Consider the following 26,089-nt stretch of genomic DNA (forward strand, 5'->3'; position numbering starts at 1 on the left):
TGAACTCCAAGGATTCCGCAGGTACCTTGTCTGAGCCTCTCGCCCTATAGGCCATTAACATTCAGCTTCAGATCTCATTCCTTGTTGCCAAAAACTGTTACAAAATGATTAAAGAAGACAATTTAGATGATACAAGCAAACTGTAACACTTCATGAAGCTTACAGGCTTCTGCTCTTGTTTGAGAACTGCAAAATGGGGTAGGGGTTCCTGAGAGGCTCAGTTAGTTAAGTATGTGACTTCATACTTAAGACTTGTGAAAGACTTGTGACTTCAGCTCAGGTCGTGATTTCGCGGTTCACCAGTTTGAGCTCCCAGTCAGGCTCTGTGCTGTGTGTGTCTCTCTCTGCCCCTACCTTGCTTGTACTCTCTCTCTCTCAAAAATAAATGTTAAAAAAAATTTTTTAATGGGGCGGAAGGCAAGTTTGTATACCACAAAGAATAAAGAACAAGGAAGACACGAAGAAAAAATAACTGATAGGCTGGGGTCCCACAGTCACTTTGTTTGGAGTGAGGAGGCCCAGAGCTGGCTTGGTGTTTGGGGAGGGGCTGACCACTTATTCTGTGTTTCAGGACAATTGGAGAATTACAGGGACAAGGAAGTTATCTGAGTTTCAGTTTGCTGACACAGCATCCCAGGCAGGAACAGCTCCATCATGAGGCTAGAAATTTATTTCAATACCACTTATTACATTGCCCAATGTTATAAAACAAAACAAAATAAAACAAAACACCAGAAGTATGCTAAACTCAGCTCTCCTTCCTGGTTGTCTCAAATAATTAATATAATATATGCATCTAATAAATTAGAAAGGTATCTCTTGCATTAAAAACACCTCCAAACCAAAATAAAGGTTTCTATGAGCATGAAATAGATATAAATTCACTTGGCAGCTATGAAATCTTGGTTAAATGCAGGAAACATTTGTTTTTCAGGCTTTCAAAAGTTGGAAGAGTTTACAGCTTTTTTTTTCAATTTTCACAAACATTTTTCACAACCATATTGTCGCATAACACTATGTTGAGGATTACACACCTTAAATACTGGTGATACGGATATTTGAGGCTGCCAGTGAAGGATGCTCTAGAGTCCTGATAATTTGGATAGCAGTATTTTATGCATGTTTCAATGCCCATCAAGCATATGAGCCTCAATACACGACCACAGGACCTCCACATCCTAACTTCTAATGCTAATGACTCCAGGATAAGATACGGGAGCACTTCTCATTTACATAACCAACAGTGTGCTTGGCATTTCTTCTTTGAAGTCTCACATTGAAATGTCAACATCAAAGTTAACATGTCCACATACTAATTCTTGATTGCTCTTCTCAGCTATCTCTTCAAATCCTACTCAAGTCCAGTAAGCGGTAGCATTCTTCACTGTGTCCTTTATTCAAGAACCTAAGGCGTATCCAGGCTCTTGTTGATGTCCCACATGAATCAGTCAGTCAGGCTTTTTACATCCTCAACACATGTCAGAATTGCCCAGTTTTCTAGACTTCATTGCCAGCACCCTGGTTAAGTCATTGCTGTTTTTCACCTGGACTGTGGTAATAGTTTTACAATGTATCACTCACCTCTGTTCTTGCCTCTGGTGTAATTATTGTTCACATACACTAAAAGGAGTAATTCCCCCCCCCCCCACAGATTACTCCCCCTGCCATGTGTACATAAGTCTGTGATTCATATCATTACTCTTTTCTTCTGAACACTCATCACTAGGCTTTTAACTCAAGTTCCACTTCTTCTAAGAAGCCTTCTTGATCTCTCTCACCAGGTCAGATCTTTCCGTTAGTTCTCATAGTATCAATCATTAATCTTCTAGAGAAATTCTAACATTACCATTTTATACTGACTATATGATTACTTAATTGGTATTTATCTTTCCCATTAGATCAAGCTCACATGAGTTGGGTCATGCCTATTTGACCTCAGTTCTAGTAACATCTGGCTCTTGGTGAAGGTTTTAAACCTGTGTTAGGAGAGTATCTCCCTTATATAATTAATAAGGCCCCACAAATCTGGATACTAGACACCTTTGCTATAGGTCTCTTTTTCCTTTCTCTGCTCTATGCTAGTCACAATGAGCTTGTTTCACTTGCTAGAAAGGGTTTCCCATCTCCGAATGTTCCATAGCTCATTACTTCTATCTGCAATACTCTTCCTAGAGGAAGTTCTTGATATAGGTGGCTTTCTCTCATCTTTTCCTGGCCTAAATGTATCTTTCTCAGGGCTCTGTTACTTGAGCTCCTTTATAAGTTGGTTGCCCTTCTTGGTTATTCTAAGCTACTTACACATCATTATTTTCTTCATATTGCTTATCAAAATCATACTTCCTATTTAAGCATTACTTACATATTATTGCCTCATCTTTCCCTTTATAAGCTTTCTGCAGACAGTAACATTATTTCTTTTGCCAACATATACTCAGGATCTAGCACGGTCTCAGACACGTAAGGATTTAATATTCCAATAAATAACCAATCATCATGCAAGAACATTTGTACTTAGATTCACGATTTACCTTAGTAAATAATTTAGGACCTACATTATCTCATATTTGAATGGGTAAGTTTAGGCAAAAGATTAGAGTGGAAATGTTTTATGTCTAAATAATTTTAAATGAGGTTTCAGCTACAGCCATGTAAAAAAGAATACACCCATAAAACATCCCACATTAACCAAGGTAATTCTGGTGAACTTCTAAGCCTAAATTAAGTGGGGGGGTGAGGGTGGGAGTGCAAATTTAGTTAACTGAGTACAATCGGTTGCTCTATAGAGCTTTAGCTGTAAACCAATTCTCTAGTTTGAGAAATGGCATTTGTCCAGAAGTTTATCTGAGGACTTTCTTTCTTGGCAAGATTGAGGTGACAATATCTGCTATTTCTTATGGCCAGTGGGATCACTATATTCTACTGATTTAAGAGTGTGGGCTGTGGTTTTCGATATATTTGGATTCTAATCCAATTTCTATACTAACAAACGGCTATGTAGAAATTTGGACAATTTGTTCAACATTTGTCAGTTTAAAGTGAGGGAAAAAATGTTTACCTCTTCTAAAATTAGGTCACATTACTTAAAAGATTTTCATCATGACTTCCAATTTATAAATATAAACTAATGCCAATTGCATCTAGAGCACATACTATCTTTTGCTTCTTTGTGGTAACATCCAAGCAGAAAAGGACTAGGCAGTAGATCACCTGGACGGGCTCCTGAAATGCCAATCTATGAATAGTACCATTTCTCTAGGATTCCAATTATTACTGAAAATGTAGACAACTGGATTTATCAACGCACATCTCAAGTCTGCTTCCTGTGTGCCAAGCAATGGTATAAGCTTCTTAAAATATACTCTATTGCTTAAATTCAGCTGCTTAATGAAGAGAAAAAGGACAGATGCTTTGCTTAGGTATCTAAGGTATGCTGAAAAGCCTTCAAAATAACACATCCAGGAAAGTGCAAGCTTTCACTGTGGTTGAGTGCCATATGCAAGCTTAGGGCAAAGGATGAATTTCTAAGGACAACATATGAGAGAGTCCTGACCCCAGTGTCTTACTCTGACCCTCCTTTTTGCACTATTTGGTTCCTTTCCAAGTAAAAGTTAAAAAACTATTTAAATAATAATGTGTAATGAGTCACCAATGTTCCTAATACACTTATATTACTTCTTCCACTTTTATTTATTTTTGAGAGAGAGAGAGAGAACAAATGGGCGAGGGGCCAAGGAGATGAAATCTTAAGCAGGCTCCACGCTGGCCCCAGAGCAAAGCCAGATGTTGGAGGCTGAATCCCCCAGGATCACGGCCTGAATTGAAATCAAGTCAAACACTTAATCAGCCAAGCCACCCAGGTGCCTCTGCTCCACTTTTAGATTCAAGTATGTGACTAACTCATAAAATTAGTTAGCAAATCACTGAAATCTAAATTTCNCTGTGCTGACAGCTAGCTCAGAGCCTGGAGCCTGCTTCGGCTTCTGTGTCTCCCTGTCTCTCTGACCCTCCCCTGTTCACACACACTCTTTCTCTCTCAGAAATAAATAAAATGTTAAAAAAAAACAATAATAATATTTATATTTATATATTTCTTTATATATATCTTTGCTTATATTTATATGTACTTCTTTATATACAAATATATATATATTTCTTTACATAGAAATATATATAAAGAAAGATATATAATACATATATATTAATAAACTCATGAAACATTTTTATCAAATTATCATTTTTATCAAATATACAGAAACATTATTAAACTATTTTTGGTTGTTGTTATAAGTCTGTCTTAGCACACAAGTTTTAGGAGAAAAACATTCACCAAAGTTTTGCTATAGAATCTATCAGGCCATTTGTTTATTTTTTGCTCCTTCTTGTTTGTTTTAATTTACAAGTAACCATCTAAGCAAACTAGAGCAGGCTTACAAGATATGCATTATAAATTAAAGTCATCTATTTGAATCTCCAAATATTTAGATCAAGGCAATATTCATTCTTGACATATGCGGAAAGAACAAAATTGACTTCCTGTTCTCATCTTGAGCCCTGATTTACAAACGAGGAGTGTATGCTTTAAAATGCATACAATTTTACCTCAAAATTACAAACTGTTAACTTCAAGAGCTGTAGATACAGCCTCTTTGTAATGCTCTTGAAAAACCTCTTTAAAGTGTTCAGAATTTCTGGGCACCATCCAGAAAACCAGTTAAAAATGGGGTGGGCAAATTCAGTGGTGCTGGAAAGTCTTTGCTGTAAGGAAGGGAGACATTAGCTACATCGAATAACCTTCCATATCCCGAGGACAATCACCTCCGAAAATCCTCTCTTAAACACATGATACAAGAAATGCTCCATTTTCATTACAGTTCATTTGTATTAATTCATCACTGCATTACCTTTAAGAGTTGTGATACACTACTTGCATTTACGGAATTATAGAAACCAGAGTTATAAAAGGCTGATCAGCCCATCTTGCTCATCAGTTAAGGATTATTTGGTGTGACTTAATTCCTTAGTGTTGAGTCAAATTGTAAATCAGTTAAGCAATAGTGCTTTTGGGAAATGACCTCAGTGGTAAGAAAACTGGGGGCATGAATTTTTTTCATCCTTATCACTAAAGACACGAGTGCTTAACCATATCCTAGACACTGGGATTTCAAACAGATGAGTCCATATTTCCCACTATTTGAACTTTCCCATAAGGAATGTAGCAGTGCTCCAGTATATTTAGTACTTTGTGAAATATTACCCAAGTGCTCATGGGTATACATTTTAAAATCATATTAATTTGCTACCAGGAAAAAAAAATGGTCGGATTTTGTTAAACGTATGATATAATATCAAGAAACCACTCCGTGGGAACTTAAATTCTTTCATTCCTGTCATGACTTTTCACAAGTCTGACTTACTGGGGAACTTTTCACGGCTCTTTCCTCACCCTTAGTTAACTTAGAAGCTCTAGAACTCCATCATCTCCTGTATTCATTATCACAATTCTTACTTTCTATCTTTGGAAATAAAAAGAAAAATGGCCACAGAATCTTCAAAATATTTTAGAGCAATCACCATAGGTTAATTTTCTACAAATGACATATTCAAGAACATTTCCTTCAGGAAGATGAGAGTTGAATAAATCCTCTGATCCGTCATCAAACTCTATAAGTCAGTCTATGTTGATGAATATTCTGTTACAAACCATTGTGTCTGTTTCCTAGATTTAGCATGGAGTCTGAAATGGGGAAAATGAGAATTGCTCTCAAATCCAGCTGCAATCAATCATCTTGGAAACTACTCTGGTCCCTGTGAGTGACACAACATAATAATTAAGTCCTCTTCTGTCAGAAACTGAATAGATTCAGAAACATTTTTGATAGAAATAGACTTTTTAACTTTTAATTTTCAATTGTTCCTAATGAATTCCCATAAGCATACATTAGCTCACTTAATTCTTTATTCATTCCTGCAGAAATGAAACCCTTTAAGCAATGGGAAATTATTATTTTTCCATTTTTATTTCCCTCTGCTCATACATTTTGCTATATTTATATGACATAGTGGAGGTTTTGACAGGATCGTGTGTTTGGAAACTCTTTTCTCAGTCTCTCTATTACTCATATGCATCTATCTGTCCGATATAAAGTCATCTTGATGTCGTTTAAAAAGTAATTTGAATGTGGTTGCTTCAAAGTAAATTAATTTTTACAAATGTATTTTATCCAGCCCCATTGTTTTCATGGTCACTCTCTCTAAAAATTCAAAATCATCTCTGTTCCTAATTTCTTATAGTCAGGTACCTCATCCTTTGTTACCTACTTTAGGTACTGTAGTCAGTGATTCTATCTCAAAATCATTCTGTTCAGTAACATTTTTCCTTTTTTACTTAATCCGATTTTTCCTTATAAATTTTTTTTCCAAAGCTAGCTTGAAGAAATTGAGGAACCAAATTTCTTACTTTGGTTCAAAATCGGTTCCCTTTCACATGTCAAATGCCCCTAAAACCATTAAATAATTACCCAGGCCGTAGCCTCATCATAGTGTCTAATCAGTGACTCCTGTCAAATCACCAAGATTAGCAATTCTGAGGAAATTGAGGTTTTGCTCAATTTTAGATGAAAATACACCTGTGTAAAAGAATCTCAGTGTAAGCAGAAGTGATGGAAGGCTTTAATGGGGACTTCTGGATGCATTCTTTAAGTCACAGAATGATCAAGAAGGCACTTAGGACAGTGAAGCAGAGGAGAATGTTTTCCATGAGAGAATCCTGAAAAGCAGCTGCCGACAAAGAAAGATGTTTAATTTACATGTGTGCCTAAGGATGCTCGTTAGTACTCTTTAAATATTTCATTAAATGTTGACTGGGCAGTTAGTATCTGTGAGAGACTCTGCTAGGTATTGATAGAAAACTATTTCCTTCGTTAATATTAAGTAAATGAAGTTGATAACATTTCTGCAGAGAAATCCAATAGTTTTTATGTAATAAATAGTTCCTTCAGGGAGAGGGGGCANTGTTATGTGGAAACTAATTTGACAATAAACTATTTGTAAAAAAATAAAATAAAATATGCCAGTTAAAAAAATAAATAGTTCCTTGAAATTGCTGACTATTTAAAGATGGAAGCAATAATCACCAAGAACAAAATATAATCTGACACTTTACTGAGAAGATGTCTCACAAAGTAGGTGTGTTTGAATCATAAGTGATTTATAGAGACGCTGTATCCCATTGAATGGAAGAAAGAGCCCTAGAGTAGGCATTTGCTGAATTTCATGTCCTTGAGTTTCTCATCTGTAAGGACTTCATACATGATACTGTGGTAGAAGATAAATGAGATTGTTATATACAGTAAATAATATCTTGTATTATTGTAACTTGTATATATAAAAAGGTACAGTGTAAAATGCTCAGAACTATACAAAGGTTTTTTTGTTTCTTTGTTTTTAATTTCAAAAGATTATTGTGATTTTAAGCAGTGATTCCTACTAGGGACAATTTTATGCCCCAGAGAACATGCAGTAGTGTATGGAAGCAATATTGGTCATTGTTAGGGGTGGAAGAGCCACTGATACATGGTGAATAGAGGCCAGGAGTACTGTGAGACGTCCTGCGATGCACCCAACAACCCCTTCCCCCAACATAGAATTTTCCAGCCCAGAACGGCAGTTCTGCCAAGGTTAAGAAACCCTGCTTGAGAGCATTTAGGAAGTGACTTATATGTGAAATATAAAGTGCACTATCATGAATTGAAGAGAGTGGCATTCTTTTCTTTCTTTTTTTTTAAAATATAATTTATTGTCAAATTGGCTAACATACAGTGTGTAAAGTGTGCTCTTGATTTTGGAATAGATTCCCATGGTTCATTGCTTACATACAACACCCAGTGCTCATCCCAACAGGTGCCCTCCTCAATGCCCATCACCCACTTTCCCATCTCCCCTAATCCGCTCATCCACCCTCAGTTTGTTCTCTGTGTTTAAGAGTCTCTTATGGTTTGCCTCCCTCTCTCTCTATTTGTAACTATTTTTCCCCTTCCCTTCCCCCATGGTCTTCTGATAAGTTTCTTGAAATCCACATATGAGTGAAAACATATGGTATCTGTCCTTCTCTGACTGACTTATTTCACTTAGTGTAATACAGTTCCATCCACATTGTTGCAAATGGCAGGATTTCATTCTTTCTCGTTGTCAAATAGTATTCCGTTGTATATATATGAACCACATCTTCTTTCTCCATTCATTAGTTGATGGACATTTAGGCTCTTGCCATAATTTGGCTGTTGAAACTACTACTGTAAACATTGGGGGTACATGTGCCCCTATGCATCAGCACCCGTGTATCCCTTGGGTAAATTCCTAGTAATGCTATTGCTGGGTCATAGGGTAGTTGTATTTTTAGTTTTTTGAGGAACCTCCACACTGTTTTCCAGAGGGGCTGCACCAGTTTGCATTCCCACCAACAGTGTAAGAGGGTTCCCATTTCTCTACATCCTCACCAGTATCTGTGGTTTCCTGACTAATAATTTTAGCCACTCTGCCTGGCGTGAGGTGGTATATCATTGTGGTTTTGATTTGTATTTCCCTGATAATGAGAGATGTTGAGCATCTTTACATGTGTCTGGTAATCTTACATGGCCATCTTAGATGGGGAGAAGGAATGAGTGATCAGGTAGTTTCTAAAAGAAACCTTGTTGCTCATCCGTGGATTGTGAGGGTGACTGTAGAGCATTGAGGTGAAACAGGTTTGTTGGTGCAAGTCCGCGAGTCGGTACTTGAGACAACAATTATGTAGTTGACATGAGGAATTTAAAACGAGTATAATGTTGAAAAATGTATATGTTTAAGGGTAAGCAAATACTGAGGCAGAAAAAAACAAGAAACAAGGAAAAATTTTGAAAACTGTTGTAATAGAACTTGTGTTAATGATGACCTGGCAATGAAAACTAAATCGAAAAGGTAGTTGAAAATATGAGGAGATTTCAAAGGGCTGTAGGAAGGTATACTGAGGCTCACGGGAAAAAAAAAGTCATCACTGTTTTGTATCACAAATGAATATTTACCACTTTAGGCAATGTAGAAAACCATCACCTGTACTGACTGTTCGATGAATTGCGTATATTAGAATTATTTTGTTGAGGAATTGAAACTCTACTTCTCAGAGCTTCACACTGTAATAAGGTAAATAATATATATAATATCTATAATATAATGTACAGGAAAACATGAGTCGGATGTCCGGGCAGCTCTGACTCTTGATTTCAGCTCAGGTCAGGATTTCAGGTTTGTGAGTTTGAGCCCCATGTCAGGCTCTGTGTTGACAGCACTGAGGCTCCTTTGGACTCTCTCTCCTCTTTTCTCTCTGCCCCTCTCCAACTCTCTCTCTCTCAAAATAAATACATAAATTTTAAAAGAAAAAAAAACAGAAACCACGAAAGCTCAGATGATTTAGTATGCCCTACTCTAACGTATGATTAAGGAAGTTTGCTTAAAGAAAATAAAATTAAAACTGCATCTTGAATTAGGGGGAATTCATCTCTTCTGAGATCTCCTTTAGTTAACCATCTTTAATTCTTTCAGCTAACTTCTGTTTTCCTGGGATAAAGAAAGATTTTTTAAATGTTTATTTTTTAAAGAGAGAGCTCTCAAGGGAAGGACGGAGGGGGAGGGGAGAAGGAGGAGGAGGGGCAAAGAGAGAGGACAGAGGATCCAAAGTGGAAACACACACACACACACACACACACACACGCCCTGGTTAAAGCAGAGAGCCCCACCTGATGCAGGAATCAGGAACCAAACCATGAGACAATGACTCAAGCCAAATTCGGATGCTTAACCTTAACCAACTGAGCCACCCAAGTGCCCCCACCTCCTCTGCGGTAAAGAAACTTCTGGGTGTTCTCTCACTGCTTGGTAGGTGCCGAATATTTGGGGCAGGTGCCTTAATCTCTTCTGTGTCCCCTGGCAGCTCCACGGGCACACTATTCTTGCCTTACCCCCCAGGGCCCCAACAAGAACTTGGACGATGCATATTCTTGGCTGTCATATTCTCACAAGATTCTGAAAACAATATCCGGCCTCCCCCCACCCCCGCTCTACCATGCTAAAAATCTTGCTTTCTCTCCAGACCCTTCTCTTTTCAATGCACAACTTAAAGAATTTTATCTTGGCAGTGAAAACTATAATGTGGGAGGCAAGGAGAAAATAGTTCTGTCTCATCATGTGTGCTTTCAAATCTTCCAGTCTTTACCTCTTATAAGAGTTTGAAATCAAAGCCCGAAATAAAAAGGAGCAAAGCCTCTCACTCTGCAAAGGAGTGTCTACACCTCCCCAGACAAAATGGGGCTATTGCAGAGGGGCGGGGCTGAGGTGCTGGCAGAGACATGCCTCTGGGTCCATCACACATCATCTCCTCCAGACACCTGTATCATCCATTTGAATGAGAACGGGCATTATTGACTCATTTTAGGCATCCTATCATACTGGCCAGGGGATAAGACATTTAAACTTGTTTAATGCTTTGCTATTCCTTATTGGTTCTGTCAAAGAGAGTCATTTCTAAGAGTTCAAATAGCCTCTCTCAGTTTCTTTATATTACCATTTCTGCCAATCACCTTGTCATTCTTCGAATCAGCCAAGCTAAGGATGTATCAGTCTTGCGCAATTTTCTTTTCTGACTCCATTGTGTAATTTTCATGTACTTCTGGTACTTTCCTTACAACATGTCTTTGGTTTGTTCTAATCCCTCCAGTTTTTTTTACATCTCTACTCAGGACAGCACTTTATACAGCTGAAAGAATAATGTATGTCCTAAGTGCATTTTAATCTTTGGTCTCTCTCCCAGTCTGACCTGAAAAATACTACCCAACCAACAGAGGGAATGTAACTTTAATGTTACCGTATCCAAAAGTCAAAGTGTGTAAAACAGTTGCTGTGCCCTCTTGATCATGGCATTTTTTATTCTGTTACTTTTACTCATCCTTATTTTGTTGTTTTCTATATGTGTAGTTACAGATTGAACTCACACTAGTTCTTTTTTTAAAAGTTTGTTTAGAGAGAATGAGTGGGAGAGGGGCAGAGAGTGAGGGGGAGAGAGAGAATTCTGGGAGAATCAGTGTGGGACTCAGTCTCACGAACTATGCGATCATGACCTGAGCTGAAACCAAGAGGTGGATGCTTAACCAGCTAAGGTTAAGGGACGGGAGCCCTTGGATTTAAGACTCGCCCTGAATGTAGGATGATCTCGTCTCAAGACCCTTAACTTAGTAAAGAGTTTATTTCCAAATAAGTTTACATACACAGGTCGGAGGCTCAAATTTGACATATATTTTTGAGGTACATATTTTAGCTAATTAGACCCTGGAGGTTAAATTTGAACTAACATGGTCACCTGGCGGGGGTGGGGGGGGTGGTTCAGTTGGTTTAGCGTCTGACTCTTGATTTCAGCTCAGGTCATGATCTCACTATTCGTGGGATCGAGCCTCACACCTGCCTCTGTGGTGACTGCTTGGACTTCTCTCTCTCCTTCTGTACACCCCCACTTGTGTGCTCACTCTCTCTATCTCTCACTCAAAATAAATAAACTTTTTTAAAAATTTAAAATTTCAGCTAATAGCTTTTCGTTTCTTTCCCCCCACTGTGGGAAAAAAAAAGTCTCACACACGATAGTACACTTAACTATGAATTCAATCTTCTCATTCGAAGAGTTACAAAGTTTAAAGAGAAACTTTTAAATTGCTTTAGGTTTGCTTTTTAAGACTCTTCATGTACTGAGGAAATCTATAAAAAAAAAATCTATCCATCCCCCCTCCTCCCTCCACCCCCCCTCTCCCNTCCCCATTGCCCTCCGCAGCGGTGAGCAGCACCAGCCTTAGAACTAATAGCTTTCCAGTTTTACTGCCACCCCCTCACCTGAAAGCGAGATTATATGAAGCAATATCTTTACCTCCTATTATCTATATAACTCTATTATGGTACCTACTATTTTATATCAATTATAACTTAATTCTGAGTCTATATTAGCCTTTCGTATTATTAATATAGACCTTCTGGTTTATGGTAGTTCCAATGACCTATTCCATATATATACACAAATACATATGGTGTATAAGTGAATGTAATTTGTGTGTGCATATTAAACATTTTATTTTTGTAAGAGTAACAGCACTTGGCCTGCCTTGGGGGCTCAGCCGGCTAAGCGTCATGATCTTGTGGTTCATGAGTTTGAGCCCTGCATCGGGCTCTGTGCTGACAGCTCAGAGCCTGGAGCCTGCCTCAGATTCTGTGTCTCTCTCTCTCTCTGCCCCTCCCCACTCATTCTGCCCTTGTCTCTGTCTCTCTTTCAAAAATAAATAAGACATTAAAAAATAAAAAGAATAAGAGCGCTAAATGACCAGAAAACTTCTTCTCGATAAAAAAGTTTTTAAATGAACATTTATTCAAATAAATTTGATACTTCATGTAGACATTTGTAATGTCTTTTGGTGACATTCCGCCTTATAAATTCTAACTATGTTTGGGAGAATTTCCCATATCGTTAGTCTCTGCCACAGATAGGAGATGCCAGATAGTATCCTTCCCTGTCTCCTTTGTTGATAGCACATAGGCAAGTGACTTTATGCTTCATGAATAAAATGTACCCAGCCCACTCTTTGGGTTCCACACCAGACATGTGGACAGGCTGGCACCGAGCTAGGGAGCGAGGACATGTAGTTTTCAGAGTGGCAGTGTTTTCATTAGCAGAATCCATGCCCAAACCAGCAGCACTGGACACACAGGCACACCGATAAGAAATTTTCATTTTTATGTAATTTCACTATATGTATTTATTTATTTTGCAACCAGTGTTGAAAATAAATTTAAAAAAAAAAACATAGCCATGTTAAGGATCTAATTTCATGCATTAAGGATCTAATTTCATGAAATTAACCAGAGGATCTAATTATGACTCCATACAACTTACTGTCATCAACTGAAAGAATATATTCTGAATTCCAAACAACAATCTTGTATGTGGAGTTTTGTAATATCACTGCTTAAAAACAGAATTTGTTAATTAAGCTTCTTCTATAAGTGAAATAACATGAAGTAGAAGTGATTCCACGATGTCATTGTTGAAGGTGAGAAATGTCTTTTGCATATTTGAAAGGGTGAATGTTTAACAATAGACTTTTAGATAAGAAAAATAGCTTTAATTTTAGTCCTCAGTGTTTGAGAAACATCATACAAGTCACTTTCACAAGAGCTAGAGAAATCAGATAGAAAACTAGGAAGTGACAGTTCTCACAATATTAAATGCCAGAAAATAAACTTTTGTTTAATCAAGGACTTAAGGAGAATCATTTAAGTGATGAAATCAGCAGTGATTTTGAGTTTTTCCTTAAAACTCTACCGTCTGAACATATAAACAAATCCACTTTGCAACAATCTGAATCAATGACTCATTAAGAACCTTTTAAGAAGAAAATCGATATATTTTAAAGTCCCTCTACATAAAAAATACACAGACTACTTTAGCAAGCACTTAGAATGTTTCTTCCCCACAAACATGAATATTTGCATATTTGCTGGGCTCTCTGTCATTTGCTGTTGCAGTGTTTTTCTCTCTGCCAATTCTTACTGTCTGATGAAGAGAAAGATTCCACAGCTCCTATGTTTGGATTTAGTTCTCTTACATTTTTAATTTTTTCATTTTGACAAGATTGATATTTGAGGAGAGTTAGACTAAAAAAAGAGTGATTTGTATTCACAGCTGAGGTCAAACAATGCCTTCTGAGCCAAACATTTTTAAACACAAATCTTATATTTTATACATATAAAAAGAGGAAACATAATGCAGCTATAATAGGCACCAATGAAGGTTTTTCAGTCAAAAAAAATATTTATAAAAAATATNTGGAGGGTAATACATTTCAGTAATTTCTAGAATAAATTATTTTTAAAACTCTACTTACAAAAGTATTTATTGATTGGTTAATATATAAGAATATCCCATGCAGTACAAAATCACTGAAGATATAAAGCTCACTTAATGGTTTATGTGTCCTTAAATAGTTAAGGAAATGCAGACATGTAAAAATACAATTACAAAGAATACAGACAATTCTATTAAAGCAATTTGTACAAGGTTGAGTCATAGCCTAGAAGAAAATGATCAACAATAACCGTGTCTCAAATAACATGGTTTTTGAAACTGAATCCTGAAAAGTAATTGATAATTAAGTAATTAAACAAAATTTGAGGAAATAAATTATAAGAGGAAAGAGTAGAGTATGTAAAGACATAGAAGCATGAGATAGTATGTTTAGGGCTACAGATCCTTTATGAGTTCTAATGTCTGAGACAAACACACTATATTGTTTCTTTGTTACTTTATTTATTGAGATAAAGTTCACATATCAAAAAATTCACTTTATTTTAATTTTTAAAAACTTTTTTATTTTATTTTTTTGACTGAAAGGGAATCCCAAGGTGACAGCATGGAGTGGGACTCGATCTCATAAACCATGAGATCATGACCTGTGCCAAAATCAGGAGTTGGTTGCTTACTGACTGAGCCCCCCAGACTTCCCGATAAAATTCATCTTAATCATTTTTGCATATGATTCAGTGGTTTTTCATATATTCACATTATTTTGCAATCATCCTGCTATCTAATTCTAGAACATTTATTCAACCCTTAAAAGGAATTCCTATTGGCAGTCAATCCCAGTTCCTCCTTCAACCCCTAGCAACCATGAATCAACTTTCTGCCCTCGCTTTGTTTATTCTGGGCATTTCAGATAAATGGGATTATGCAATACATGGCCTTTGGTTTCTGGCTTCCTTCAGTTAGCATCGTGTATTAAATATCCCTCCATGTTGTAGCGTTATCAAAACTTCTTTTTTTTTTTCTTTTCCTGGCTGAATAGTGTTCCATTGTATGAATATACCACCTTTGTTTATCTCTTCCTCAGGTGATGGATATTTGGGTTATTTTCACTTTTTGGTTATTATGAATAATGCTGCCATATACATTTTTGTACAAGTTTTAGTATGCATATTGTGTGTTTTCATTTCTTTTGGGTGTGTAGATAGGAGTACAATGATGCGGTCATATAAATCCTCTTTGTTTAAAGAAGAACTGCCAAACTGTTTTGCCCAGACTGCACTACTTTACATTTTCACCAGCAATGTGTCAAGGTTCTTATTTTCCTACATCCTGCAGCACATGATAAAAATACACACACACACACACACACACACACACACGTATATACAGAAGTGCAGTTATTTTTAAGTCTTCTGCTAACCTGAGGAACAAAGGATAGGAATAAGGTAAATTAAGGCATTACTATATTTACTTTCACGGAGAATCATTTGGGTTCATTTTCTGGAGGTAAGTGGGGCTGTTCATTTGTATGGTTTTTAACCGAATATTTTACCAGATATGTATAAGCTTTTGTTTGCATTATAGGATTACAAAAAAAATGAGGATTAGATTTTTTGCTACATTTGTCACTGTTTTTACAGAGGGCAAACCCAGTGTTTCTTGCTCTGGCCCTTTCTCTGACATCACTCTCCTACTTTGTTCCTTAAACCTTAATTATTACTCCATGAAGTTGGTGGCAGGCTGATCTATCCCTCTACAACTACCACCATAAACATTTCCTCTTCTGTAGGAAGAATCTGGGGAGAGTAGGTGGTGAAGAGCAAGTTTTCTATCCCTTCCCCTACCCCCCAAACACGGGCTTCCTCTATATAGCACAGGAAGACGGCCCTGGATCTTAAGACCATCTTCTCCTGTCAAGACAGCTGACTGTATTTGGGTCAAACCAGGGATCAATATATGTGCCAGAGACTGTTGAAACAATAGAGCAATTAATGGAGGCTAAGAGCTTGAAGAGGGAATGTAATCTCTAAGGCACATTTGGATGCAACAGTAATTAGCAAAAATCTTTCTAGTTCAGGGAGTTTAAGCACAATCTCTGACCTATCCGTGGCTGACCACTAATTGACCTTGGTCCTGGAGTAGCTCCTAGGAAGTCAACTTCAAAGATAAATGAAGGAGAAAGTATTTGAGCAGGGCTATGGGAATCTGCACACTGCAGGGAATATTAAAGTATGCTTTTTATAGATGTCATTTTTTTTTCAAATCAGGATTTCTTTCTTTCCATGGTTGCCTGAATGAATGTTGAGTTTTGTCAAATGATTTTTGTATTATTGACAAGATTGTGTGTTCATGTGTTACTCTCTTCCTTCCTTCCTTTCCTTCCTTCTTTCTTTCCTTCTTTCCTTCTTTCTTTCCTTCTTTCTTTCTTTCTTTCTTTCTTTCTTTCTTTCTTTCTTTCTTGTCTGTTATGTTAAATTACATCCTTTGATATTCCATGTTGAACCAACCTTGCTTTCCTGGACAAACCCATTAGATTGTGATGCATTACTCTTCGTATGTATTACGGGATTCAGTTTGCTAGCATTTTGATGACATTTTTTCATCTACATTCATGAGGGATACTGGTCTACAATTTTAGCTTTTTAAATGTCTGGTTTAGTTAATGTAATATTGGCCTCGTAAACTGAGTTAGACATGTTTTCTCCTCTCTAGATACTGCAAAATGTTTTGTAGAATTGATATTATTTCTTCTTAAATGCTTGGTAGGCTTCACCAAAGAATACATCTAAAGTTTTCTCTTTGGAAGGTATTTGAGTAAGAGATCTATTTCATCAGTAGATACAGAACTTTTCACATAAATCTTTTTTTTGTGTGTCTTAGTTTTGGTGGTTTGTATCTTTCAACATATTGGTTTTTTTCAACTAAAGTTGTGATTGTATGGACTTAGAATTGTTTGTAGAATACTTTATTATTCAATTAGTGTCTGATGAATTTATACCGATGTATTCTTTTTCATTCAAGGTGTCATTAATTTGTTCCTTCAGTCAGTTTTCTTGGAAAGTCTGAGTAGAGGTTGATTACATTTATTGATATTCTCACAGTCAACATTAAGTTTCAACTTTTTTCTGTGGTTTTCTATTTTTTATTTCATTTCATTTCATTGGTGTTTCTTGTTTTTCTGTTTCCTTCCTTTTCTTTTAATTTGTTCTTTTTCTAGTTTCTTAAGGTATAAGGTTGGACTACTAATTTAAAAAAGACTTCTTTTTCCAATTTTTAATGTTAGCATTAAGCGAAAAACTCTCCAGCACCGCTTTAACTTTATTTCACAAATCTGATATGTTTTAAATTTAATTTCGTAAAATTTTTTTAATTAATTTTCCTTTATCTTTACCACATGGGTTATTTAGAATGTTTTATTTAATCCAATTATTTTCAATTTTTCAAGTATCTTTCCATTGATTATGAGTTTATTTCCCTTATGATCCAATAACATAGTTATATATTACATATATAATATATTTATATTTTATACATATTTTGTAAAGTTTGTTTATGGACTAGAATACAGTCACACTTGTTGGATGTTCCATGTGTTTAAAAATATGTATATTCTATTCTTACTGAGTGCTCTATAAATATCAATTAGGACAATTTGTTGACAGGGTCATTCAGGTCTTCCAGTACCCGTACAAATTGTCTGCCTACTCCTTCTGTCAGTGAGAGAAGAGTCTGAATTCTGTCACAGGATGGAGTCTTTTTATCCTTCCAGTGCTATTAGCTAATGTCTCATATATTTTGAAATTTAGTTGTTAGACACATACCAACCTAGGGTGTTTATATTTTACTGGAGAATCGATCTGCTTCTCACTCTGGGATGCCCTTCTTTATCAGTGACAGTATCCCTTACTTTGAAATGTAGTTTATCTGATATTAAATAACCAAAATTTCTTCGGGATAGTGTTGGCTTCCTCTATCCTCTCCCGTCATTTCACTTTTAACCCATATTAGTCTTTATATTTAAACCGAGTTTATTATAAACAACATCTACTTGGGTCTTGCATTTTTTAATCCATTGGACAGTTTCAGGTTCGAATTTGCATTTACATCATTCACGTTGAATGTTATTACTGACGTGTTTGGATTGAAGTCTTCAATCTTGTTAGCTATTTTCTAATCATTTCATCAGGGTTATTGTTTTGCTTTGTTTTATCCCATCCTGTCTTCTGTTTCATGAATTCCTATAATGTGTAAGTTAGATCATTGATCAGATTTTTTGTCCCACATACTTGATTGCTCTGTTTTTTTCATTACTTTTTTTTTCTTTTAGGTGTCAGAATGATTTCTACCAACCTGAGTTGGTTAAAATTTTCAAGTTCACTAATTCTTTCCTCCTTTATACGTATCTCCCAAAGAGTCTGTTTTTATTTTACTATGAATTCTTTATCTTTATCACGATGTCATCCTTTCTAGCATTCCATTTCATTCCTAGAGTGTGCATCTCTGTTGAAATTACTCAAGTGATTTTGCATGCTTTTTTCCATTAAGGTCTTTATATATTAATCATAGGATTTTAGATTTCCTATCCTATAGAGCCGACATATGTGTCATATCTCTGCTCGATTCTGTTTTCTCTTTTGGAGATGTATTGTATTTGATTGTCTTTTCTCGTGCCGCATGTTTTCTGAAAGCTGGTTTCGTCCTGTAAGACAGTACAGACGGAAATACACAATTTTTATTCTTAGAAATTGGCATGCCTTTCTTTCTGCAAAGTGTGCAATATGGCAGCTTGTGTAAATGTAGTCAACAGCTGAGCTTGGCTCCAGGTTTGTTGTCACTAGGCTTACCCCCACTGAACTACAGTCTTCACATTCCTTCAGAGATACCATATATTTAGTGGGAAGGCTGATTTACTAGATGTCTTTTCTCAGTGCTCCCTGTGAATGCACATTTAGGTCTTCCTTCTGTGCTGAACCTCAGAGAGAGTGAGCCCCGTGCAGATACGGCAGCATTATCCCACTGTGCCATGTACTGAAAATCGATTAGCCTGGTCTTGGAGGTTTGGGAGGTGTTGTCTGTTGTTCTGATTAAGCCACGGGGTAAGCCTCTTTGAGACAGGGCCCTTGGCCTTGGGTCCCTAGGCTACGGCTTTCTCAACGGTTCCTGCCCCTTCTCCAGGTGGTAGTTTTGCTCCCAGCGGGCACGCCTGCCCTGCCTCTAGTGACAGACAGGTTTATTTTGTTCGCTCCTCTCAGCCACAGCCAGTTTTCACTATGCCCTAAACATTGCTCCTTCCCCCATCCACTGAGAATTGTTTCCTGGGAGAGTGTTAGAGACTAAATTGGGCCTTGTCTCTCCCCCCCTCCTTAGTTTGAAGGCCTCAGCCCCAAAGTTACTCTACTTGGAGTTAGGACCTTTAGAGGCAGGTAAGGTTATAAGAGATTGTAAAGGTGGGGCCCTAATCCCACCGGGACTGGCGTCTTTACAAGAAGAGGAAGAAATACCAGTGAGCTCTCTGTACACACTCAGGGGGGCAGCCACGTGAAGACACGGTGGGAAGTCCACCATCTGCCAGTCAAGGAGGAAGGCTTCAGAATGAAAGCCTCCAGGCCCAGACCTTAGCCTTGGGGTTCCGGCCTCGAGAACTGTGAGAAAGGGAATTTGTATCGTGGAAGCCACTCAGCCTCAGCCTATGGCGCTGTGTTGCTGCAGCCTGAGTGAACTAATGCATGAAGGCAGAAGAGGCAGATTGGAGAGTTTTGTGAGGCTCCCACAGAAGCTTCCTATTCTGCCCAAGACTGGAGCGACAGCCAAATCCTTGCACATACTCCTCCCAGGCCTCTGTGTGTGTGCAAGGGCGCATTTGTGGAGATCACGTCTTCAGAGGGTTACACACCACCCGCCCGGTGTCTGTGGTCCTCAGAATCTTTCTGTTCTCTGCATTTTCCTCTCATGCGCTGGGCTTCCAGCAACGGGCCACATAGTCTAGCTTGGTTCTTCAGACTGGTGTCTCACCGTGTCTGCTCAGGAAAAGCCAGTGCTCCTGTCCCAGCTCTGCACAGCATGCCTCTCTCTGCTCGGGCCTACGAGGTGATTCGCTTGTCTCACAATCTCCGTTCTCTGTGGATTCATGACTGGCTATGAATGTGGCGTTCGTCTGGCTTTTATGTGGATGGATGCATTTTCGCAGTCTAAATCTCTAAGCAGAAAAGCAAGTCTCACATATTTCCTATATATCTGTCTACATATTCGGATAATATGTTTAGGCATATATTAAATATCACTGGTTTCTTTTTAGCTATTTCTAAACTACCATTTAAAAAAGAATGGTATTTTAAAATTCAGTTATTATATTTTTATTTCTTTTGAGATAATTTTAATTGTAGAAAACTAAGTCTGATTTTTCTTTTACAAATACTCTTCCTTAAGTTTCTATTTCCCATTGTATTTCTCTATCATTTTATGCATGTTTAATTTATTATCTGGATTGATAATCCCAATATCTAATACTCATGGATCTCATTTTCCTCTTGTTTCTCTGTTATATCTCACTCAGATTTGTTTACTTGTGTAAATTTTTATAATTATGGATCGAGTAGTGTTTTCTATAAAACTTAACTATCCTTGAATGCTTAGAATAAAATATTTTTGGTCATTTTAATAGTTGCCTATATTGGTTTCCTCAATATTCATTTGAAATTTCACTAATAAGACTAATAGGTAATACTAGTATGCAGTAGTTTTATAATTATAATTTCCTTATTTTTGGCATCCATCTCACTCTAGGTTTTGAACAGCTTCACTGTCATAAGATTTATGTTTTTTATGAAAGGTGTTTTATATAGATAGATAAAAATCTGAGTCTTCTTTTAGGAATTGGTATTTAATCACTCTTAGAATATTTAGTTAGTGACCTATTCAATTTCTAATAGTACCTTATGATAATTTACATTCAAAGAAAATATTTTTAATCTAAGATTTTAATATATTGTTACATAATTGTATATAATATGATTATAGCTTTTATTATTTTATTTTTAATGGAAGTTTATTTTTTATTTTTTAATGTTTATTTATTTTTGATAGAGAGAGAGAGAGGGAAAGAGCAGGGGAGGGACAGAGAGAGAGGGAGACAGAACATCTGAAGTGGGCTCTGCATTGAGAGCAGAGAGCTTGATGTAGGGCTCAAACTCATGAACTGTGATATCATGACCTGAGCTGAGGTCAGACACTTAATCCAACTGAGCCACCCAGGCACCCAAGAATATTGTTTTTTAAAATGGTACCAACAATTGAAGTTCCTTCCTCTTTCATTATTTTGTTTGTGCTATTTATTTACTATTATCCTTTATTTAAAATATTTTTAAAACTAGACTTGGCTTAGTATTCTTTTAATCTGGGCTTTAAAAAATAACCTTCGTATTATTTTTCTAAATGTATTTTGTATCTATTCCCTTTTTTTATTTTAAGGGTGCTATCTTTATTAATTTATTTTATTCTTCTCTAAGCTACTTCAATGAATGATGGTGTTAATGTAGACCGTCATCTTTCACTTATTAAAATACACTAATAAAATATTAATGCCCATTTGACTTAAGATAATGAATGCCTACATATGCTACGTTTATTTAGAAAGAGATGGTTTTCGTCAATCCAAAACCTTTGCTAAAGACATATATGATCCGTAATAAAAATGGAAGGACACCTCCTACCTGTATGAGTATGGTGTGATCTTGACCTCAGTCCCTTGTAATCCTAAACACATTTCAGTTGAGCCTGGAAAATCCATCCCACAGCAGCATTAAGTTGTTTTTAAAAGGCTTAGTCTACAACTAAGGAGACTCTTTAGAAATTTTTGATAAGTAGACATAAGGTGGGAGGCATCAAGTTTCTTCATCCAGGCGAAGCAGAAAAGTATTGAGAAAGGGCAAGACAGTCAAGTCACTTTGAATGGAAATGCATATCATGTGCAGCTGGTTTGTTTTTCTCAGAAACATGGTGTGGATCACATTTAGTTTGCATTTCAAACTCAGTGACAGAGCTCATTATGAGCATTATTAAAAAGAAACTCTCTCCCTTCCCAATTCATTACTGGATTTGAATTTCCCTCTTCACTAGAAATAAGCTTTACTGGAGATGTTAAGACCAGCTAAAGAATATGGAAACATTTAAGCAAAATGTCAACATCTCTGGTTCATCCTCTTAGAAAACAATTTTTTTCCAGAAAATTTATTACATACTTATCCTAAGATTTTTGTATTTATAAAGGGGTTTCTCACATGTTATTGCACTAAGATTTCGACCATTTCAGGAAGAAGGTAAATGAGGTGCTCCCTCCGTTATACATAGAAGGAAGTTGAGCTTGGCAACAGATGGGCACTGCTTTGATTTTGGTATTGTAACTCCACTCCACTGCCTGCAACATCCCTAAATGAACAGAAGTCCTGTGCTAACCAGAGGCGGACAGGTAGATCTTTATTTTTCTAATGTTTTTTTATGTCTTTATTTCTTTTTGAGAGAGAGAGAGAGAGAGAGGAGAGGAGGGGCAGAGAGAAAGGGAGACACAGATTCTGAAGTAAGCTCCAAGTTCTGAGCTGTCAGCACAGAGCCAACACGGGGCTCAAACTCACAAACCGCGAAATCACGACCTGAGCTGAAAGTCTATGCTTAACTGACTGAGCCACCCAGGTGCTCTGACATATAGATCTTTTATAGGAGCCGCTTATGACACTTCAGGTTCAGAATTACTTATAACTGCCGCATAATTAACTCATCTATCCTGTTACTGATATCACCTCTGCTCATATGGTAATTACTGTTGTTATAAATATGCAGATCATCAGATACCTGGTGTAGTGGTACAATAATTTGTTTGAGCCTCCTTTCAAAAACAGCAAAAATTGCTGATTTTCTGATATATAAAATTGTGAAAAAGGGTAACACCTAGGATATTTTTAGAGTACAACTACTAAGCTTCTTAAATAAAAATTCAGTTTAATTATTCCATTGGATTTGTCTAACAACCTTTAGCTAGTTTTCTTTATTTAAGAATCCAAATATAATTTGACTGGTTTTGAGAGATTAAATGTACTAAATGGCTTCCTTGCAGTACCTCCACCTCCCAAAAGAGGGAGTTCTCTTACTTTTTATGAGTTCAGAATTTGAGGAGTTTGGGCTTTTTGTTGTGCTAAATATTTTCAGGTTTTGTAGTCTGCCATATTAGTGGAACTGAAATTATGATAATGGAAGCGTATTAAATGCTAAAGGGTTATGCATAAAACTATATCTATATCTATATATTACCTATCCAAATATTTTGTTTAGGAATCTGTGATTATATCATCAACCAATTAAAAAAAATACAAAGGCAACCTCAAGATCACTAGGCTTCTTGTCTGTTTCTGTTCAGATTCATGATTACAATCAATCTATATTCTGTACCCACTGTGTGATGGATGGTTCTGGAATAGACACCGTCCCTGGCAGCTGAGTTTTTCTGTATAAAAACATGGTGTGGTTGGTGTTGTATAAAGCCCAGTTTAGAAAGGTGAGAGCTGAGAGTCCAAGTCTAATCGGCTTACATAAGATGACAAGTCAAATACATCCTTGAGTCACAATTAAAAACTCTTTTTTTCTGTGAGTAGAACATCCTGATTTTTTTAATGTTTATTTATTTATTTTGAGAGAGAAAGTAAGGGAGGGAAAGTAAGGAGGGGAGGGGCAGAGAGAGAGGGAGACAGGCCCCTTGAACTCAGGAACTGTGAGATCATGACCTGAGCCGAAATGTAGAGTCGGTCGCCCAACCCACCAAACCACCCAGGTACCCCATCATGATTTTCTTTTTAAGGCAAAAAAAAAAGGAAAGGAAAGAGTCCAACTGTTGCCAGTTGGGTGTATCTACCACCCATGGAGCCCACATAGGGTGTTTTGAGTTTGGTTTCCTGTCTGTGGTCTAGCATTGCCTCCCAGCCAAGTCTGCCATCAAGTCGGGCCAGGGGTCAGCAATCCGTGGCGTCAGGCTTGATACGGCCGGGTCATTCTCTTCTATTTCTGGTCCGTGGTGATTTTAAGACAACAACAACAAAAAACTTGAATGAATTTTAAGTCTTTTTAAAAATTATTCAAGTTATCAGGGTAGTATTTGGGTTTGGGATGGGTAAAATAAGAAAAGCCCAGCCTGAATGGAAACAAATTACTTTGTTTCATATGGCATAAATGTAATTTGTATTTATAAATGTATCCATTTTACTCAATGTTACAACTAGAACAGGAATCCATGTCCTTAACACCAGTGGAAGAAAGGTATCTACAAGTTTATCTCTTCCTAGGCATTATCAAGCTTTAAAAATGTCGCCAGTCTTATTTGGTGAAAATGACACGTGGTTTTCCTTTCTATTATTCTGATCGTGGTGAGATTAATCAACTGTCATGAGTTTATTAGTCATTTGTATTCCTACTTTGTTTCTACTTATATTTTATTTTGGGATGATGGGTTTTCTTTATTGGTGTTTAGGAATTCATTTTAAATAAGGGTTATAAATCCATATCCTGTTGTATAAGTTGCAGATGTATTTTGCCAATACATAACCTAAGCATTAATTCTGAATATGCTGTTTCACCGACAGAAGTGTATGTATTCACATCTGTCTACTTTTTCTTTTCTAACCTCTGGGATTCCTCATTATGTAAAGCTTTTAAGCATAGTGCTTGGAACTACATAAGCAAAGCAAAATCATTAGAGGTCATTATTCTCTTTGGCTTTCAATGAAATTATCCTGAATTAGAGTTCAGGGCTTCATTTTAGTAGCAAATCTTTCTAAAGGCAGGTTCTCAAAATTCAGGGAAGGAGAAACTTTTCTACACACATGAACTTTATAGTTAATAACCTAAGGAGCAGTTAGTTTTCCACAATTATTTCTGTTCACTTTTAGTCTGTGATAACACAAGGAGTTTTTCTCTATCTCAAGTGGGAAGAATGATGTCCAAAGTGACTCGAAATTTATAATGTTTGGGTGATAGGTTCACCCGCCCTACTTTGTTTTTCAATCAAAACTAAACTACAGTTTTCTATCACTTTCAGTTCCATCAGTGACATAATTTAGGATGCTCTGTCTTCACTATGGATATATAAAATTTCTTATTTTTTTTTTATTTTAACCTGGTGTTTCAAAGCATTTAGTGGGAAGTTTCAGTAACCATACTTCAATCCCCAGTCTTGACATAGATATTTAATTTCTTACCTTGACAAGCAAAAAGCTCACTTTGTTTGTTTTTTTTTTATTAGGAGGAGATGAAAAAGATACAACTATTTATTGATAGTAGGAAACAAATTTCAAAATATGTGACTCATAAGTTACAGCAAAGGAAATTTGAAAGACACCAAGAAAATGCAAATAAAAAGAAAGAAGGTTTGGCAACATATAAGAAACAGAAAGTCACAAAATGAGTTTCATTCTTTATTGAAAATATGTAACATTTACCAAAATAAAATATATAGCACCAATTTTTTCTGCATTGTATAATTCATAATAAACAAAAATCTCTAAGAAATAGAAGAAAAAATTACAAAAATATGAAAGTGAAACTTTATCACATAGTGCTATTATTTTCTTGAAATCAGTTATGTGTTACGTAAGTAAAGTACAATACATATGGGTTTTAAATAACACTATAGCTATAAATCACACTTCCTTTCTGAGGATGCATATTTATTTTCAATCACTTGATGGAAAAATGAAATATTTTAGACTATGAAGTATGCTTTCATATAATTTATTTATGAAAAATCATGAAAACCTGTTCACTGACCATGTGTTATAAATAAAATAAAATTTATAAATTAGTTTTAAAAAGGGGAAAAACTTCTAGCACCACCATCAGCATTACCATATATTCAAATTTAGAAATTAAAGGAAAAAGAATACTAAAAGAATAAAAAATGTGTGCAGTGTGAGCATAAGCATTAATAGAAATGCATGCTAGTCTTAAATTATTAGATTATGAGAGAAAATGAATGATAATAAGGGAAAAATCCAACTAAGACTTTTGAAACGGGAACAGCAAAATAACTAAAACAATGTTATAAAGAATTTAGTGAGAATTTTAGCTGAAATTAATACATTATTAAAAATAAAATTAGAGGCACTATATAGTAATTACAAATCTATTTCTAAAATGACTAAAAATATATACTCATATGTCAGACCAATATATTAAAAAAACATA

The sequence above is a fragment of the Crocuta crocuta genome, unplaced genomic scaffold (genome assembly GCF_008692635.1).
Source record: "Crocuta crocuta isolate KB4526 unplaced genomic scaffold, BGI_CrCroc_1.0 scaffold90, whole genome shotgun sequence".
Taxonomy (NCBI): domain Eukaryota; kingdom Metazoa; phylum Chordata; class Mammalia; order Carnivora; family Hyaenidae; genus Crocuta; species Crocuta crocuta.